Raw genomic sequence first — 12274 nt, 5'->3', positions numbered from 1 at the left:
CTGTCACTACAGGCCTTGGTAAAAAGCCTTTCTCCATCTTTTTTATAAGCCTCTTTCATATATTCAAAGTCCATTATAAGGTTTCCCTGGATAGCCCAGTACTCCAGGCTGAACAACCCCCACTCTTTCAGCCTTTCTCAAAGGATAGCTGTTCCATCCCTCTGATCATTTTTGTGACCCTCCTCTGAATCCACTCTAATAGGTCCATGTCTTTATTGAAAACCACTAGTCCAAGACACTTCACTACATAAAATTTTCCTATCACTTTAATATGACAACTCATCATTATCATGAGCTATTAATCTTGACTGCAGGCATTTGTGTAAAGCTTCTGACTTTGTTCTGACAAGTCTTATTAGCTCAAGTGTAAATCACACACGTGGGTCTACACAGCTCCATAGTCAATATGGTCCCAGGCACAATGAACCCATGTTTTTGTGACATGAAGTCTCTGCCAGGAACAGCCAGGGTACAATTACACCATGATTCTGAATGTGTCCAGTTCCTGGAGGTGCAGTAGTATGTGAATACAACCATCCTGCTTTTAGCTCCAAGCTGGCTCCACAGGATATGCATCCAAATTAAGAGCTGCTCCCATAACCAGACACACTGTAGAGTTAGAAGCAAAAACACTGCAAAAGCCAGACTGAGATTGAGATTGAGCAGAAAATCTGTGTTTTTCTTTCACTTAGGTTATTCTAACCTCTTCTTCCTCTCACACATGCACAATTAAACAAATAAATTCCTGTGAGTGTAATTCCAGCACACAAACCTAGTGATATTGCAGTAGCTTATTTTGATGAATTGATTTTAAACTCTGGCAGCGCTTTTAACTTTGTTCAGTTAGTGAGCTCATAAAACATTTATAAGAGAGATAAACATTTTTGTGTGGTGAACTTAAGCCTTAAGATCCTTGGGTTTCTTAATGCCCTCATGAACCTTTCACTATCCACAGGCTGAAAGCTACTGCATGACTTGAAAACAGCTGCAACAGGAAAAGGCACCCACCTAATTATACTATTCTTTAAAATTTAAGGAATAAATATGTGCAAAAAACCCTGCGTGGGACAGTCCTGAGGCAAATCAAGATGTGACAGCAGAGAGCAAATAAAACATCAAGCTTCCATCATGCAGTTTTTCCAAAAGAAATAGCTTTTTCTGAGGAAATACAATCTTAATTGTTTGCAAAGACAGAAATGGTTGCCTGGTGCCAACCTGAGGCCTTTTCTATTACAGTAACTTTCCTGGCTGTCAACAGCTTTTCCCTCCTGTCCACTCTATTCCCAGCAATTATTGGACATTCAGAAGGGCAAATAAGGCAGTTAAGATGCTCCAGGGCCTCATGGCTCAACCTTACAATCACCTCTGCAACACCTCTAGTTATACAGCCTTCTGACATACTGTAATCAGCCATGATTGCAACTATAAATCGTAGCAAATAGACCCTACCAGAACATGAGAGCTCCCTTCTGGCTATCACATAAAAACCAGTATGGCCCATCCGTCTAAACCCTCCCACAGTTCATTTCACCATGCAGTACATATCCTTCATCTACGTCAAACACAGAAATGTGAGGGAGGCTGTTTAGTGCTGCTTGTAAGAAGAGACCATGTTGACTGGCAAGGGAAATTGTTAAGAATTCACAGCAGCAGAGCTGTGAACGGTGAAGGCTGAAATGCTGCCCAAGTGACGTTGTAATGTCAAGTCACCGGCGTTCTCAAGCGGTGGAGTACTGCTCATCTCAAGGAGCTCATAAAGCTCCGTTGCTCAAAATACACCAGTGCAAGATACAGTGACAAGAACTCCTTCCTAAGTTCTCCAATCATTAGCTCAGGCCCAAACTTACTCTCATCTTTCTCTGACACCTCAAGCTAATGTTCACATCATGAAGAACTCCGAAGGTGTGCAACTAGCATGCTTTTCCAATGGAACGGGTTAAGAGTCAGATTTAATCAATCTCTTTTTTTTTTTCCTGAATTTTCCGAACAACATACAGCTTATTGAGCCTAAATAACACCATGAAACATATGCAAGGTTATTAAAACTATTTTGCAAGCAGAACTTGCAGTAATGAATATAAGTAATGTTCATAACTTTGACTATCTCATTTGCATTCAGGATTGAATGAAGCACACAGGTAAATTATAATAGGATTTTTCTTATTCAGGCTATGGATCACAAAATTGCAAAATTCTTGATATATTTTTCATTAAAGAATGAATGAGAGTTGTTCTTTGAATTTGCAAATGTCATGTAGCTCCACGGGAAAGTTAAGACCTGGATGTGTCAGAGTTCACACTCAAAACCAGCAAATGGTTTTGTTTTAATCACACCATTAATTTGTTCTGTGTCAAGCTGAGATATTGCCTCCACTTTCCTTAGAGGGAGCTATGAAACAAACTAATTCATGTTTACAGAGCACTTTGCAGAGGGTTCATCTGGCTAAATGTCAGCTCGAGAGAGGGTAATAACAGAGACTCTCATTCAGTTAGACAGAGAGAGATTCAAATACAGGTGCTTCTAGGAAAAGATTAATCTCATACTAAAATAGACGTCGAAAGTGCATGTTTTCCTCCATTGACATAAAAAGAGCTTTGGATGCTCAGGCTGCATGTTAAACACACCTAGAAAAGGTCTCAAGATGGGGAGATAAACCCCACGTTAGATACTCTTTTGCCAATCGAAGCCCATGAGGTAACGGACACTTCAGTTGCTGAAAGTTTTCAATAGCCTCACAGAAAATGTGGCATCGGGCCATACACTAAGAAAGAAAGAACTGTGCTGAGGATTAGACACATCTCTCCTAATTTTAGCTGTCTGAAAAGGAGGCATCTGATGTACGCAGGTTGTTTTGGTTCCCTTGTGGGTCAGTGGAGAAACATGGGGGTCTCCAGGAAGGCGACTCATCGCATCTGTCTCAGGCCTATCTGCAGACAGGTCAAATCACTATTTCACAGTGTCTAACTCCTTCCACTCAGCAGAAAGGGAGCACATACAGACAGACATTTTCAGACTGCTGAAGTTAGGTGAGATATATTCCATATTCCATTCCATATTCATAGGGAATGTTATTCATTTTGTGCACTGACTGAGGCAGAAGTAGAGAAAAAAAACTAACTAATCACACATAATTTATATTTACACGATTTCATTTGCATCCATGAATGAATAAAAGTTGCAAATTTTTAAATTCAGACCAGGAATATCACAGAATCACAGAATGTTAGGGATTGGAAGGGACTTCAAAAGCTCATCCAGTGCAATCCCCCCGCTGGAGCAGGAACACCCAGCTGAGGTTCCACAGGAAGGTGTCCAGGCGGGTTTGAATGTCTGCAGAGAAGGAGACTCCACAACCCCCTTGGGCAGCCTGTTCCAGTGTTCTGTCACCCCTACTGAGAAGAAGTTTCTTCTCAAATTTAAGTGGAACCTCTTGTGTTCCAATTTGAACCCATTACCCCTTGTCCTATCATTGGTTGTCACTGAGAAGAGCCTGGCTCTATCCTGGTGACACTCACCCTTTACATATTTGTAAACATTAATAAGGTCACCCCTATCTTCATTTTGCTCTCCTGACTATTTATTCTAAGTCTCCTTAAACAGATAACACTATATTTCTAAGCAGAAGAAGAAACAAGCAAACCCAAAATATAGTCATTTGAGATGAGAAATTAGTTAAGACAGATTCATAGGGACTGGAAAGAAGACACCTAGGGAAACATCCAAATAAACTTGTGCTTTGAAGTAACCTCTAAAATTATTTCAGCTGAAGGACAAGAAAATATATATACTTGTTATTATTATTCTTACTTCCTGTGCTTGGAAGAACTTTGGGTTGAGTATGTTCCCTTGTTGACTTTAGGACTGGAAGTGGGATTGTGAGTGAGACAGCATGATGCTTTTAATTTAGTCTTGAAATACAATGTTAATCTAAAAAAATATTTGATGCTGTAATAATTTCTCCAAACTTGAACAAGATTTTTCACCTGGCCCTGTCTGGCTGCTACCTGCAGTGGAAACATCTCACTTAGATCTTTCCCCAAGCATTTAGTTGTACAGCATTTCTGGGCCAGAGTGACAGTAGAAATATGAGCTCTACATTGTTTTTCCCATCACCAAGGAGGGAACACTCTGTCAGTGCCATAGTGAAAATGAGATCCTACACGTAGCTTCCCATTCTTCTCCACAAGTGAGATCGGATGGAATATACCTGCCTGAATGAGCAAGGACAAAACTACTGTTACTACCCAGGTGCTGCACCATGCTTGAGGACAGGATGAAAGGGTGGGACTTTCCTGTTTCTCAGTTGCTTTGATTTAAAAAGAGGCTTTTTGTGTACAACGGCAGGTGTGGTTTCCCAGTCAGCTTATAAACTATTTAATCAGTAATGCTATAAATGTGGTGATTAATAAGATGAATAATGCTCTTTGATCATAAGCCTCCTACTTCATTATAGCTACTAAAACAATATGGGGCCACTGAAACCCTCTAACATGATTACATCTGCTGAAAAACAGCACGCTCTGGTCCATTAAAATTAAAATAGTGACCTGAAAGAGAAACTTAGATTCCTAACAGCATACTTGGCTTGAAAAGCAATTTCTTATGCACTGCTCTGCTGATCAAACCAGCCGAATGTCTGTTTACTTGCAAATAATAACTGCTTTACAGGAAGCAGCCCATTTTTCCAGAATCAGAAAACACACCCAGATCTGCCAGTTACAGGGAAAAGATGGACAAAATTTGGCACTGGACAATGCAATCAGATTCTCTTTTACAGGAAAGATGTCCATTCTGCACCAAATCACACCCTAAAGCACGGCCAAAGGATGATCAAACAGCTTTGTACTTGTCCAGTGCTTCCATGACATTTGTTTCAAGATAATTTTTGTCAAGACCAGACTAAAGGGGCCATGGTTGGTTGCCCTGAGTACGAGCTGGATTTCTGCCTGGCTCCATTAAGGATCTGATATGAACAGCAAGGTGGCAGCTAGTGCGCGTGTTGAGACTTTCCTGTCTGTCTGGAGTTCTGTGTCCAGTTCAGGGCACCCCAGTTCAAGAAGGACACGGAATTACTGGTGGGAGTCCAGCGGTTGCGAAGATGATGAGGTGTCTGGAGCATCTTTCTTATGAGAAGAGACTGAGAGAGCTGGGGCTGTCCAGCCTGGAGAAGCTGAGAGGTTATCTTACCAATATTCATAAATATCTCCAGGGTGGATGCCAAGAGGATGGACCAGACTCCTTTCAGTGGCGCCCAATGACAGGATGAGGGGCAATGGGCACAGACTGAAGCAAAGGAGGTTCCATCTGAATACGAAGAGAAACTTCTTTCCATTGAGGTGCCAGAGCCCTGGACTAGGCTGCCCAGAGAGGTTGTGGAATCTCCTTCTCTGGAGGCATTCAAACCCACCCGGACACCTTCCTGTATGACCTGCTCTGGTGAACCTGCTTTAGCAGATGTGTTGGATTAGATGATCTCCAGAGGTCCCTTCCAGTCCCAGCCATTCAGTGATTCTGTGTTCTATGATCAGGGGAAAAACAAAACAAAGAAAAACAAACAAACCAATGACACCATCGCATACTAAAACAGCACCCAAATCCAGAAAAACAGAGCAACAAAGGGAAGTTTTTATAGCTAGAAAACACAGCAGTGCACAGATTTGGCAAGTCTTCTCAAAGTAGGACAGAGCCATTAACTTCTTCAGACTGAAGAAACCTTCTGAGAAAACCCTCTTGCTTTGCATGCCCCAGGAGCCCAAGATAACACTTACAAGGGGAACCACTGGGCTACTTTTAATCGCAAAATTTTCTGGTGAGACAATGGCCTGGAGGGGCACGTGGAAAGCAGGTCAGAAAGGAATCATGAAAGGCACTGGACATCTGTGCCTCAAGTGATATGTCCAGAATATATTTATTATGGATGACTTCCAAATGTAAGCACTAATAGAAAACAAAGCAGCTTTTGCAGGAAATTCTCCATACCCCATTCTTTCTTAAACTCTCAGCTGAATTATCAGCCTTGTCAACATATTGATGGAGTATCACCAATAGCCAAGGTCAGGGAGGTTGTCATCAGCTACTGGTTCTCTGGCACTTCTGAAAATAGCAATCTGTATTGCCTGTGATAAAACAGCATCTGTTACTTTTACTAGAGGGAGGTCAATAGCAATAAACTTTATGGTAGACTAGAGGAGTGTATAAATTCCTAGGAAGGATAGTATCACTTGGGAGTCTTTCAGCAAATACAAGATCTTATGAATTTTCTTGCCTAATGTTTCTGCAGTCTTGAAAGTTAAGCTTTCATGTGTTGCCTGTGGTCACAAGGAAGAGCCTGCACATTCACTGCATCCTGAACACTCCTTTCGGTTCCTCCTATATTATACGCAAGGCTATTAACACTATAAGGAGCCCTCTTTTTTGTTATTAATACCTGTCTTAGTTATTTTCTGTGCTAATATATAATTTTAAAATATCAGAAAAAAAATATTATCATATATTCTAAACTTAAATAATGTGTTTAACCAGTAATTAATTATCTGAAGTCAGAGTGTAGATGGGGGTATGATTTTTCTTCTGCTGTGTCTAAAACTTTAGCATCCTTAACTTCCACAATGCTCTAGGCTGAAAACAGCTGTTTCTGGACAGGCAAGATGTGTCTCAGTCTAGACCTGGGATAGAAGCATCCAAATCCTGAAAGGGAGACCTAGTCCTTTATTCACTGTGTGTTGTTGTTATTATTAAAGCAGACATCATTTGCTACAGCATTTTTGCTGTTCCTGACATTCCTTCCTCCGCAGGAAAGGAAATCCGGTAAGAGTTGACAGAGCACCAGAATAATTAGGGATATTTTTAAGTGCTCACTAAGTCTCCCTATCCAATGCTCTTCCACCACATTAAAATTACTTACACGCATATCAGTATAACACTGCCCCAACCATAGGTTGCTCTTGGCAACAAGAAACAGCATTTAGGAGGGGGTGAGGTTCACAGTGATGCTACCAGCCTTCAATGTCCTAGACTGTCTGACCTGCTAGCAGGAGGAAAAAGAAGCCCTTTTCCTCTTCCTTAATGACCAGCTGCTTGTGTTGGTGACCCATCTCTGATGACAACACTTGGGTCAAAGTTAAAGCCACGAGACACTGAATCTTCACATTGTCCCAACATCCTTGTAGGGCACACAGGTGTCACTTGTCTGCTCATGATAAGGCCAGAGTCCTGCAGTTCAGATACTGTTCAGAACTGTCTCATTGTGAACGATCATAAAAAGGGTTTGAAAGGAAGACTTCTGCTGGACTAATTTTTTAGCTGTCTGTGGCTATTGGAAGAAGTGATTTCCAAAGACTTCTAATGGATAAGGATTCTGTCTTCTTGCACTTTTTTATTCCCCTTTTTAGTTCATCTCTCCAGCAAAGACAGAAAAAGAAGCAGCTTATTTTTACATGGATAATTCATCCCACATCCAACACTCTCAGCTTAACAGTTTGATTCAGCATCATTAGCCAGTAATGGTTATCTGACTTATTCCCAAAGCATTAAGGACTGCACCTCTGAAGGAACAAACCACAGAGATTTACTGACTGCTCTCCAGCCCTGCATGCAGTAGTGTGGTGACTAAAGGGGCTGTACAAGTCATTAAAAAAATTAATTTGCTATATTTTACAAGAAGATTGCAAGTGAGTTTTGCAACTATGAAATTTTCTTAAGCCTATGGATTAAAGGGCCTCAAGAGTGCTTTAAAGACATTCTTGCTCTTAACCCATTGCCTTTTCTTGACATAGATTTTATGGTTGGGACTTAAGGAGCACTTCATGCTGGTCTGACTTTCTTCTAACCAGATCCACCAGACTTCAGTGAGGAGAGCAGCTAGGAGCTTAAGCTAATAATGAGGCTTTATTGAAGCACAAAGCTCTTACACCAGCATTAAGAAGATGTCTTCCAGCAAGCCTACTACCTTCTAGGTGGTACTCATTTTCACCAGGGGCCACATCAGCCTCATGGTTGCCTTCAAAGGGTAGAATGTAATTTTGGGACTGTATAAATGTAGGAGTAGTTATATGAAAATGAGTTTGACACTCCTGCTTTAGATGGTCCGAGTTTTATAACAACAATAAACCCTACATAGGGATTAATGCACTATACAGCACTTGGTACCCTTACACAGAAAGATAACATTTCAGGAAAGATAAAAGGGATATAAAACCAGTAAGAAAATTAGTCCAAAGAGACAGCATGAGGCAGAGAGAGAGACAGGTCAAAACCACAGGCAAATAATTGAATACACAGCTATAGTAACCACGCCTGGTGGAATGGGCTCTTGTAATCTAACCATCTAACCCTCAGCCTGCTGTAAAAACAGGAAATAAATACATGCCTACAGCAGTAGCCTCTGAAGCAGCACCTTTCAACACCTGGTCTCATGTTAATCACACACCACTCTATTTGATACATTGTTCTGTTTATCTACATCAGTTCACTCATTTTCTCTTGTCCATTTTCCTCTGGTTTTGGACAGTTGCTAGTGGCATATTGAACAACACTGAAAGCTGGTTTTGACACTGAACTCTTTGCCTCATTACTGAAGGCTTTTCTGTGTTGAAGTCATTCTCCATTTTCTCAGTGATGGACATTTGGCTTAGTGCCACAGGCCCTCTTTCAGTTCCTTTCCTGCTCCAGTGATTTACAAGATTAAACAGACGTTCATTATGCCTTTGATGTCCTTGTATGCCAGATAGGCTTGCACCAGCTGAACTTACCAGGACTATTTGTATTAGGTTCTGATTTTAATTAGTTCCTCTATTTTGAAGTTCTCTTTTGAGTTCCTCAAGCCCTTAAGGTGTTCTGTGTTCCTCTGGAAAGCCATAAAATGGCATAACTGCAAACTCATCACTTGGAACAGCAGTGGGGAGGGAAAGACTCTGCATTTCTCTGAATAAAGGTTTTGTTGGTAGCACCCAAGAGGACTTTATGCATATAGCTGAGAAAAATGACAATGGATGAGTGTTTATGAAAGCCAAGTGTCAGGACTGAGGAGTTCAACATAACTAGCAACAATTCTTACTGCTTGCTCATACAATTAATATTATTTTTAGAGTAAGAAAAGCTGTTTGAGGAAAAACAGCTTACTAAGATATAATCTACTAAATTCTCCTTGTAATGTCATTTGGGCTATAGGAAAACCCTACCAAGATGTTATTAATGAAAATAAAAATAATCCCATTAATTTTAAGTAGAGGCCTAAGATAAAAGCAGGTAGGGATTGCTCTCTAAGAGACTGTGGTGATTGCTTTATGCCTGATGATCATCAAATTACACCCACAGGTACACCAAAACCTGCCCCCAGTTGTCATCAGAGACTGTTCACATCAGACAGACTGATTTAACTGCAAGTGTCAGGAGGATTTTATTAAAATGGTATATGCTCATTCTTCCCATCATATGTGCACAATGGCCAGAAGGTCCTATCCCCCTTGTCACAGAAAAATGTGAAAGCAAAGTGACAGTGCCGCAGCCCAGCAAAGCTTCATTCTTCTGCCTCATGTCCATCCATGTCACAGGTGCATTCAGTCCTGCCTACACAGGTACAACACAGCACATGGAGCGTGGCTGGTGTCTGCACAAATAACCAGCTTCACCTTCGCTGCATGTGTGCAGCCTTTGCTGGTGACCACCGTGTCCGTGCACCTACTGTCCAAAGACAGTGAGCCGTTTCAAATCTCTGCAGCTATTCATAGATTTCCCACTTGACTCCCAGGGGCTTCCCAAGGAGACTATGAGAGGTACAAAGTGCAAAGGGAGGGCAAAATGCCCGTCACACAGGCACCACAAAAACACTTTTGTCCCCCAGAGGACATCGGTCTAATGTGCTCATTCTGCAAGTTCAACAGCCTGGACACTCCAATTTCCTTCTGCTACCACGTGTTTTAGTGGGCAAATATAAATAGTCCCAGGGATATTATAATTAGCTGGTGAGTCACCGGCATCTCCGGAATGCGAACCCTGTGCTGCAAACCACAGGACTCTGGCGACATGCTGACAGTTAAAACCCAGCCGCTGCAGTCTATAATTGTAGGGTGCTGGTTTTACAACCAGTGCCTCTACCGTAAAATGTTCAGACTTCCTTTACAGAGCTACAGAATAACACGGAGGTCATAAACATACTGGCATTTTGCTCATTTGTACATGGAGGTTTCCAAGATGGAGAAGAAAGTTGGTTTCTCAAGGCTGAGGTCAACCTGTGGTACAACCCATAAGGAAATTTCTCCTGTTCTTGATACACACAGCCTTTGCAACTAATTAGGAGCCAAGAGTCAGGGCTTTTATGTTTCCTTCTTGCCCCATTAGCACCATCCAGTGTGGGATGTATAATGTGATGTAGTAGTTGGAAGTATCACTCCCTAGGGTTAATTTCTCTTAGCACTTTATGGAAATCTTTTCAGGCCATTCTTTACTTCTGTGGCAGATTGCCCCTGAAAACAGCAGTCGATATCTGTTGCGGCGTGTTAACTCTTCCAGCAGATAATGTTGAGGATTAAAGCTCAACCCATTTTTAATTCTAGGGATCATCCAGATTTCTGCAACCAAATCCCATGTCCTGCAGGTCTAGATTAAAATATGAACCATTCAAATGTGAAGTTTTAAAACTTCAAAAAGTATAATTCATTTTCAATAAGTTTCCTGCATTGTTTTGATGCAATATAATGATTCATAAGAACACACAAAGAGCACACCTTCAGGGTACAAAATGTTATCATTGTGTTTTTCTGCCTGGTCATGATTAATAGCAAGCCATGATCCTTTGTTAAAAGCTGATGGAACCAAAATGACAGTTCAGCAATATAAAAGGTATTAAGTATTACAACTGGGGTTTTATTTTGAATGCTTCGGGGCAGATGAGTTAAACCCTCTTTTGTCTTCATTTCTCTAGTTGATAAAAAACAAGCAAACAAAAAAACTACAAAAAAAATACAAATATGGTACCCACAAGGATGCTTAAGAACTTTGTTTAAATAATCAGTAAGCATTGCTTCAAGATATCAAACTTTCTAGAAGAGAAACAGTGTTTATCCTGATACTCTAACCAGATTTCTTGCTTTCTTTCAAAATTCTTTGTGTGACTTCTAATGCATGCAGCAACATTTATATTCTCAATTTACATGTTATGAACCATTAAGCATATGCTGCTTCACTTTACTGCCAGAATTTGCATCAGTAGTAAAGCTGCCTATATATTCTTAACTCATGTGATCCTGTTTCACTGCAGTAGCCCTTACTGAATGCTACAGCTAGTGATTTTTTATTAAAATGCTATAATATCAGAGGCTCACAGAGTACAATCCTCTGCTATGAAAGCACTCGTGATTATCCATCGCTGTTAATTTGTCTCTATTACTACTCGTTAACCACTTGTTCCAGTGCTTGATATCTCTGCCAGTTTGAAACCTTGCTCTGATGTCTTGAATGTATCTCTTAAACAGTTGATACTCATTTATTATTATACTTTTCGTCCTTTAGCTTGAGTGACTCCCCTATCTCCCTTCTGCTATTTCCCTCCTCTATTTGCAGAAATAAATAGTATGTCCCCTTTCCACCTACACACTGCAAGATTAACCAAACCCAGTTTTTAAATCTCCTGTTTGAAAATATTCTCTCTGGCTCCTGAATGCAACAGTAGCTCCTCAAGTCTGAATCCATCTTTCCTGAGCTAAGAAGGTCTAAGTATATTTTTCCAGATAAGCTATAACGAAAGCCATGTCCACTCTCATGAATTCTTCCCTATCTCTACAAGACCTATTTTACCTTGTCCAAAATTGTCCTTTGCCTTTTCTCCAGCTGTACAGCACCGTGACTTACAAACCTCTGCTGACTAAGACACTATCATTTTCCAGAGTATGAGTTTATAGCACAAAGTACTGTTGTTGATCCATAAGTATCATAACAGGCCTTTTAAACTAGTAGTCTCAAGTCAGTCGGAAAAATTCCCAGTTTCTTGAGGCCAACCAGTTCCTCCTTCAAGGATATTCCAATCCAAATCTATACAGTGGTAACTCACAGAGAAGATCAGACCTAAATCTGGATTAGACCTAAAACTGAAGAGTTCCAGCACTGTCTGCCCTCTGGTTTGTTATTCTCCCTCCTAGAAACATCATCATTATCTTCCTGCTAGCGAGTTCCTAGCTCATATTACAACTTTCATCAATATACTTTTTCACTGCGGCAATGATTTTCAACACAGTACTCAACAAATGCTTGTTGAAGTCCAGATACATGAGATTTGCT

At 40.7% G+C, this 12274-nt stretch overlaps 1 protein-coding gene across 3 annotated transcripts in view; it reads right to left on the bottom strand.

Moving 5' to 3' along the window:
• The window catches only part of COL22A1 (collagen type XXII alpha 1 chain), a 232188-nt gene that overhangs the window by 146087 nt on the left and 73827 nt on the right, over window positions 1–12274 (bottom strand). The window lies entirely within an intron of this gene.

Source organism: Patagioenas fasciata, chromosome 2, assembly GCF_037038585.1.
Source record: "Patagioenas fasciata isolate bPatFas1 chromosome 2, bPatFas1.hap1, whole genome shotgun sequence".
NCBI lineage: Eukaryota > Metazoa > Chordata > Aves > Columbiformes > Columbidae > Patagioenas > Patagioenas fasciata.
This window is presented reverse-complemented; position numbering and strand designations above follow the sequence as displayed.